This window comes from Arvicanthis niloticus, chromosome 7 (genome assembly GCF_011762505.2).
Source record: "Arvicanthis niloticus isolate mArvNil1 chromosome 7, mArvNil1.pat.X, whole genome shotgun sequence".
Taxonomy (NCBI): Eukaryota; Metazoa; Chordata; class Mammalia; order Rodentia; family Muridae; genus Arvicanthis; species Arvicanthis niloticus.
Genome location: NC_047664.1, coordinates 18,490,343 through 18,497,974, shown reverse-complemented (window position 1 = coordinate 18,497,974; position 7,632 = coordinate 18,490,343). Strand labels below are relative to the sequence as shown.

Below are 7,632 nucleotides of genomic sequence, written 5' to 3'. Positions count from 1 at the left end.
GGTCTTAAGTGCGCTCCCCACAGTCCACTTTTACTCTGTGAGTCAAATTGAAGTTCTTGAAATGGGGCCGGTGGCTTTGCTGGAGTGTGAACGTGCTCTCATTCTGTAAGAAAGGCTAACCCAATCAGGGTATTGTGTTTCAGTTTCTTTTATGAAATAAGTCACTTTCTGGCAATTGCTGTTTGCCTTTAAAAGCTAGAAGAGTCAATTTGGGGTCTAAGGGGCTGGAAAGAAAACCCCCAACTGCTGGCAATTGCTTCTTCCATGGGAGTTTGAAGCTATTGTCCAGGCAAGAAAATGTAGGGTAAGCCCGCCCCTGATGGGGGGAATTCCACAGCTCAAACACGTCATACCATTTTTCTTCGATTCAGTTAGATGAAGCTAAAGGTATAATAGATTAAAAATATGAATTAATTCCATTTCTTCTGGGGATCATTCAAGAATCAACTTATTTTCAAGGAGATAGTATATTAGTAGCACATGCACCATTTCTTTCTAAAACCCAAAATTCCATTCATTTTGTGCATAAGTGAGAATGGGCTCCTCTTTCCACTTGGAAGTCAACTAAACAAATGCCACTGGGCCTGAATGTGGGCAAGCAGAAAGGAGGAGCATCGCTTCCCTGTTAGGAAACTTGAACACAGTTTGGACTCTGATACGGGAAGCTAGAGACCTTGAAGTTAAGTCAGACTTCAAACATGTTGCCTGAGAATGGATAAAGTTAGAGAGGTGAGCAGCCCAGAGAAGGCCAGCAGACTCCTCAGCATGTCTCTCCATCTCTCCATGTAAACAGAGAGGAAGAGATCAATTTTTCAGTTTTTTGTGTCTTGCACCTTTCTTAGGAGTGAAAAGTACCTTGCCCTATGCTGAGGACCAATTTCTGGAAGCTAACAAGATCTTATTCTCTGTAATTCGGCCCTGTGTAGATGTAGGAGACAACAGCAGGATAGCAAGGCCCACCCAGGAGTCCTCATTCTTTTTCTGGGGACTTTTTTTTCCATTTGGAGAAGGGGGCCATGGGGCCCAGTGGAGTTAGCTGTTGAGGCCCTATTTTTATTTCTTAGATACAAATCCCTGTATTGAATTCCTTTAAAGAATTAGCAAATAAATAAATATCACTCAGGCACCCACCCAGATTGAAAATTTCATATTTTCAGAATTCTAAATAGAATTTAAATAGAATGACTGGAAATCTAAATGGAAGTTAATTGAGGTTGCAGGATGTTTTTTAAGAAGCATCTCCATATTTGTGATATTTACCAACTGAGAACAAAGTAGTTGATATTGCGCCAGCCATGAGCAAGTAGGATTGCAATGTATGGAAGGTAAGAGGCATGCCAGGGTGTGTTAAGGATATACAGGAAGAGGTCAGGAAGACATCTGATATTTTACTTGAGCTCAGGTACTTAAACTAGTTCTGCCACCTGTGGACAAAACCAAACAAGATCTATAGTGGTTCAGAAGAGAAATACCCCACAAAGACTCTTGTGTTTGAGCACCAGGCTCCCAGTTAGTGATGCTGTTTGGTGGGGATTATGAAACCTTTGTGAGGTGCAGCTGGGCTAGAGGAAGTCTACCACAGGGGGTGGGCTTAGAGTACTTATAGCCTATCTCCATGTCCTGTTCCCTCTCTCTTCTTCCTGAGAATGGATGAAAATGTGACCAGCCACTTCCTGCTCCTACTGGCATGCCTTGCCGAGCCTTTTCTGTCATGATGGACTCTCCCTCTGTAACCATAACCCAAAGAAACTCTTTTTTTCTTTAAGTTGCTTTTGGTCATGGTTTTTTGTCATAGCAATGGAGAAAGTAAGACTTTTCTCACAAGTAAGAGAACAACATCAACAAGCCTTTGCTGATAAATTACACTTCTAGAAATCCTACCAAGAACCATCAATTAAACTATGACTCTATCCATCTTGGAAATCGTGTGCGCTGTGATTTCTGTGTATTTTTTAAAAAGCCAAGTCTTCTTGAGAGTCTTGAGATATATTTTTATTATCCTCTTCCATAAGTAAAGACATTGTGATACAGAATGAATGAATTATCTACATGGCAAGTGGCAGAGATGATATTCACAACAAATCTATGCATCTTTCTGGACTCAGTTTTATATGGCTCGTATACATTACAGTCATAACTGAGCAAGAAATTGGGCTCTGACGTGATGTGCCTGTCAGTCCTGAGGGTCTGAGGCCACACAAGGTAAGATATTGATATATAGGTACAAATGCATCTTCTACCCTTGGACAAGGGCACCCACTTATCTCTTCTAGAAGATGGGTTTGGGGAAAGAGTTGAATGATAGTCAAGTGGCTACAGTAAAAGGCATGTGGAAAGAAAGCACAGATCAGGGATTTAGAAGCTACAACTTTCCAGTGGAAGTGCTTGCCCAAGGAGCTGCAGCTGGTTGGGGAAACACAGAGGGATGGGAGCCGCTCACACAAAGTCTCTAAGAGGCCATGAGGATCTGCAGCTCAGCAGCCATGGCTGTTTGTATCGACTTTCTGGGAAAATAATTGCTAATGGGTGAGCTGCCAGCCAATGGTTTAATTTCCCCTTAGGCTAATTGGACTCTGATCATGAACATCCCAAACAAGTGCTCTTTGGCAAGGCTGCTGGGAACCCTGCACAGGGATGTCTACCTTGCTGTGACAGTGTCCAGTAGAAGCAGTTGAAGATCATGAGGAGGTAAGAGCTTGCCATGGGTTTGAAGCCTGTGCCTACTATCTTTCAGGACAGGATGTCTGGGCCAGCTAGTTTTTTATTCTGACTGTGACATGATGCCTGACAGAAACAATATAAGAGAACATTTAACTTGTTCATCTGTTCATGGTTTCAGAGATTTTGTCCCATTATGGTGGAGAGGGTGTGGTGGAGCATCATAGCATCCAGAAAACAAGAGAGGGGAAGGGAGGGGAGGGGAGGGGAGGGGAGGGGAAGGGAGGGGAAGGGAGGGGAAGGGAGGGGAGGGGAGAAGATTCCTGTGCTAGCAAGAATGATGTTGGGCTCCCATCTGTGCAATGTGATGGTGCCAACCACATTCAGGGTTGGTCTTCCTTTTGTAGCTTGTCTTCTCTTGAAAAGGGCATCAAGACACTCCTAGGGATGGGCTTTAGGTGCTTCTTAATCCAATCAAGGTGAAAATAATCAAGATTATCTGTCATAAAGAACTACCAGGAATCTGGCAGAGAGTGAAGCCACCTGGAGTTTCTAGTAAAGCCAGAGTCCACGCATGGTTGTACTTGAGTTTTTGAAAATGAACAGAAGAAAGCAAATGACATGAGGATCCTTACAAACAAACAAACAAACAGACAGACAGACAGACAGACAAAAACTACTTTTCAGCAAACATCCCAAATATCTAAGATGGAAATGAATATCTGACAATCCAATCCACTAGTAATGATGTCAGATGAAAGGGTTAATAGACTTGAGAAGTGGGCAGGTGGCTTCACGGGAGAGAACAATGATGCGCCATGTGACTGTTCAAACTGCTTAACCTCCCAGAGTCTCAGTTTTCATATATTTCCTGCTTCTCAGGGCTTCTGAGAGGATTAAATAAGACAATTCATGTAATTGGTTTAGTACCATCAACTTTGGGAAGTCGTTCTACAAACAGGGTTCCCTTTAATTATCCAGTGAGAAGAACCAATGAGCTTTGCTAGGTTTAATCACATGGTCAGTGTTTGTCTTCCATCTCAAGTCATTGTTCAGGTACTGAGGCATGTTTCCCATGAAGACATTAAATGATGTTGTTAGAGAAATAGGTGAACTTCCCTTATGAAGTTTTAAAATGAACATGATGCCAGGTCCAGGTAACTATTCAGCATCCTCTACAGGTCAACAAAGTAATCCAGCTTATTTGCTCACCTCCACAACTAGGCTGACACCACACGGCTTTGAGATGTCCCTCCCATTCACATTGTCTGAGACATCTGGGCACCACGGCCATGGCCTGAGCCTCCATTCTGATGAGAAATTTGTTGAACATCAAAATAGTGGAGCAGCACACTCTCCTGTCTTCCTGCAGATTCAGTCCAGGCTCCAGTGAGTTAGTAATGGGAATTCCTGTGCTTTAAACAGTCCGTGTGCATGGTACTTGTGTGCATATGTGTCTGTGTGCACATGCTTGCACGTGCGTGCACACACGCACACACACGTGCACATGTGTCTTTTTCTCTGTGTGTGCATCTGTGTATGTGTGTCTGTGTCTCTGCAAATGCATGTGTACATTTGCCTCTCTGTGTGTATACATGTGTGTGTGCCTATGTCTCTGTGTGTATAAGTTGTTTCCTCTATATTTTTAAATACACTTAAATCAAACACTCTTCTTTGCTCCTAATGATTAAAATGTCCTTAAAATACATTTTGAGCAAACAGGAATTGCATCTGGAAACATGGTTGGTAAGAAGTACAACTGTTTGGAGAGGTTTAATTCTTCCCCCCCCCCCCCCTTCTCCTAAGCAAATGCTCTGGAAAGTTCATTTTATATCAGAGCAGCCTTTTTTTCTCGAACCTGTTTTAAAGTTAATTATCAAGAGCTCGCATCTTCTATCTCTTGCCTATGGATCCCTGCTGGGTTTGTTGTTTAGCTTTCCTTGGGAAAGAGTCGCTCTATGGAAGATCATTGACATGATGTCACAGTCCAGGGACTCTAAGCGTCCTAGCTAATCAGCTTAGAACATCAGTACCTCCTTAATGTGGGATTGGGGACCTTCTGGATGCAGGGCGAGATGCCGCACTAGTCGGCAAGCACATCACTTTATTTCTTCTGCTTTAAGCAAGAATAATTTGCCTTTTTTCCTCTCATCTTTCTCCCTTGTTGTTTTGCCCCTGAAAACCGTGCAGCCAAAGCAACCTCGAGGGTGGACACTAAATCTTCTGATGCAGGCAGAGCAGTGATAACATCTGAACTGAGGGTGCTTTTCCAGGGCATGCTTGACAGATGTAGTGGGGCCTTTTAGGATTTAGTGCTGGGGCATATCTATTACGGGGCTGCAGCACAGCTTGGCAGGAGCTATGTGGTAATCTCCCATGAATTCGCTCTGACTTATCGGAGCGAGCGCCTGAGCAGGTTGCTACAGGACTCCGGGGCTCTGTGGCCACTGGGGAAGAGGCAGACCTTCCAAGGGTGACTCTTTGAACTTCCCTTCTGCAGGGGCACATTTCTGGAGTGGGATTCTCCTGTTCTGGAACTTACAACTTTCTTAGCCTTTAAGGGTGTGATGTGGGGCTTGCTTTTACCACCTTTCCCTTCCCCTGGCTTCTTAGAATTTCAAGGGACCAAATTTAATTTCTAAAATGGCTAGTAGGGCCAAAGTGATTGCTTTGTGGAGGAGCAGCCTGTTAGGGGTTGTGACAGGGCCAAGGAGATCAGATGCTTGCAGGAATTGCTGCTTTTCTCTCCCCCTCTCTGTCCCCATTTCTTCCTTCTTTCTATCCTTCCCTTCTTATCCTTTGTCTCTTTCTTTCCTCTTAGTTCCTCACCCCTTCCTGGCCTTCCTCTTTCCTTATCCCCCTACTTCCCCACCTTTGATCTCCATGCTTTCCCCTCCCTCATTTATGCTCCCTTCTCTTTTCTTTTCTGGCATTACCACTTGCCCCTTTCTCTGTATGACCAGACCAACAATCCAAGCATTTTCCCTGGCTCTTTCCCCAAGAGTCTCATTTGGTTCTAAGAGGGTGTGCTATCGGACAACCAAACTCCTCTGTTTCAACAACCACCTTGGCATTTTAGAAAAATACCACAATTGATCACAAACACCGAATTGTTTAGATCGCAGATTAAAGTTTAATTTTGCAGTTTTGCTGTAGGGTTAGAATTAGCTTCAGAGCGTGTGCCACATAGGAGGCGCTGTAATTTGTTTTAAGGATAAGGCCTTCGGGCAGCTGTGCATAAAATGAGGATGATGCCTTATTCCCACTGTTGGTTTTTGAATGGGAGTACAATTAGAATTTTTTTTTTTTTAACCCAGAAGCACATACAGTCAGAGCAAAGATAATGTCATGAATGCATTTCAGCTTAGAAGACCCTTCTTGGAAGGTTATTTGTTGTTCACCAAGTTCTAATTCAGACAATGCTACCCTTTTGGTAACAATACACTCTCCATTCGGTTTAAGTCTGCTGCATTGATAGACCCTTCAAGTGTTCATGTTGGCATTGAGATTTCAACGGTGAGTTTTAATATTACTCACAGAGATGTGGAAATAGTTATTTTTCTTCATAGAACAGAATCTTTAGAAAACATGTCCTGGTAAAGCATGTTTTTTGTACCTAGTACCTTCCATGTTTTTTGGTTTTTGGGTTCCCTGTACCCAGTTGTTTTTTCTGGAGAATTTTTTAGTCCTCCATGTTATGAAGCAGCCTTGCCATAGGAAGCGGTAGGAAGGTAGGGTTTCTGATTGATGGCTTCCCTCACACTGGTTCTGCAGTGGATATGAGGGCATTGGTGGCCACAGTATCCTTACTTAACCCATCGAAGACAGACCCATGTGAGGTGTGAAGGGGGTACTCTCTCTCTTCCCCACTTTCCCTCCCCACTGTGCTCTCTCTCCTTCCCTCTCTCTCATTCTCTCTTTTCCCTTGTCTTTACCCCTATCTGTCTAATCTCTCCCACTGTGTTAATTTAGGGCTTCCTAAAGTGACAGGCTACATGGTTTGTTTTTGGAAAAGATTCATTTCACTGAGGTTGGTTAATAAGGTACACACTTTCCCTATGCTTTTGCGTCTTCAAATACATCTCATGGACTATTTGGTTCTACTTTCAGAAGGATGTATGAGACCATCCATGAAACCATCCCATGAAATTCCTCTCCTACCCATGCTAGCAAGCTTACCAACATATATGCCAAGCCTCTTCTAGTCAACAGGATCCAGGAAAATGGCCACCACTGGCATTTTTGATTCTCCCATGGGAAGGGGTAGGTTTAGAACTCAGTCAAATGGATGCCCTGTGTGTTAGACTCGGACAGGACAGATTTACACGCTTAGTTTGAATATTTCAGTTGGTGGTACAGTCAGAGAGCATGGCAGCCACAAAGCATGTGACTGTGCAAGGCACACAGGCTACTTAAGAGATGAACATGGTTTCGTGAGTTAGCTCTCTGTAGCCTGTCAGGGGCTGACACTGGTGTGAATGTACGATCAGCTTATTGAAGACCCTCGTCTTGTTATAGCTTTTTCCTTGGAAATAAACCCTTGGCACTTCTTTTGTCCCCAAGGCCTCATTTCTTGAGGCAGCAGTTCCTAAAGATTCTCTCCTTTTACCTACCTTCTCCAAATCCCCCTAGAATGCAGTAAATCATGATTTGTGGCATCTGATTCTTTCTAAAGATGTTTAAGCTTTAATATAATTAACCCATTTCTCAACCTCCCTTTCCTCCCTCTAAACCCTCCCATCTGTCCTTCCTTGCTGTCTTTCAAATTTATGTCCTCTTTTTCATTATTGCTTTTACATACATATATGAATTTACAAATACATCTCTAAATACATAAATGCACCTGGCTCAGTCTGTATAGTGTTACTTGTATGTATGTTTTCAGGGCTGATCATTCAGTGCTAGATAATCAGTTGGTTTATTCTTCCCTGGGGAAGACTGTTTCTCCTGTTCCCTTAGTCACCTACCATCCAA

At 43.3% G+C, this 7,632-nt stretch overlaps 1 long non-coding RNA gene across 1 annotated transcript in view; it reads left to right on the top strand.

Moving 5' to 3' along the window:
* Positions 1-4,041, top strand: part of LOC143442942 (uncharacterized) — a 10,505-nt gene extending 6,464 nt beyond the window's left edge. The window contains exons 4-5 of the long non-coding RNA XR_013111565.1: positions 2,562-2,688; positions 3,883-4,041. This is a non-coding gene — a long non-coding RNA (uncharacterized LOC143442942). The remainder of the gene's footprint in view (positions 1-2,561; positions 2,689-3,882) is intronic.
* Positions 4,042-7,632: the final 3,591 nt, after the last annotated feature.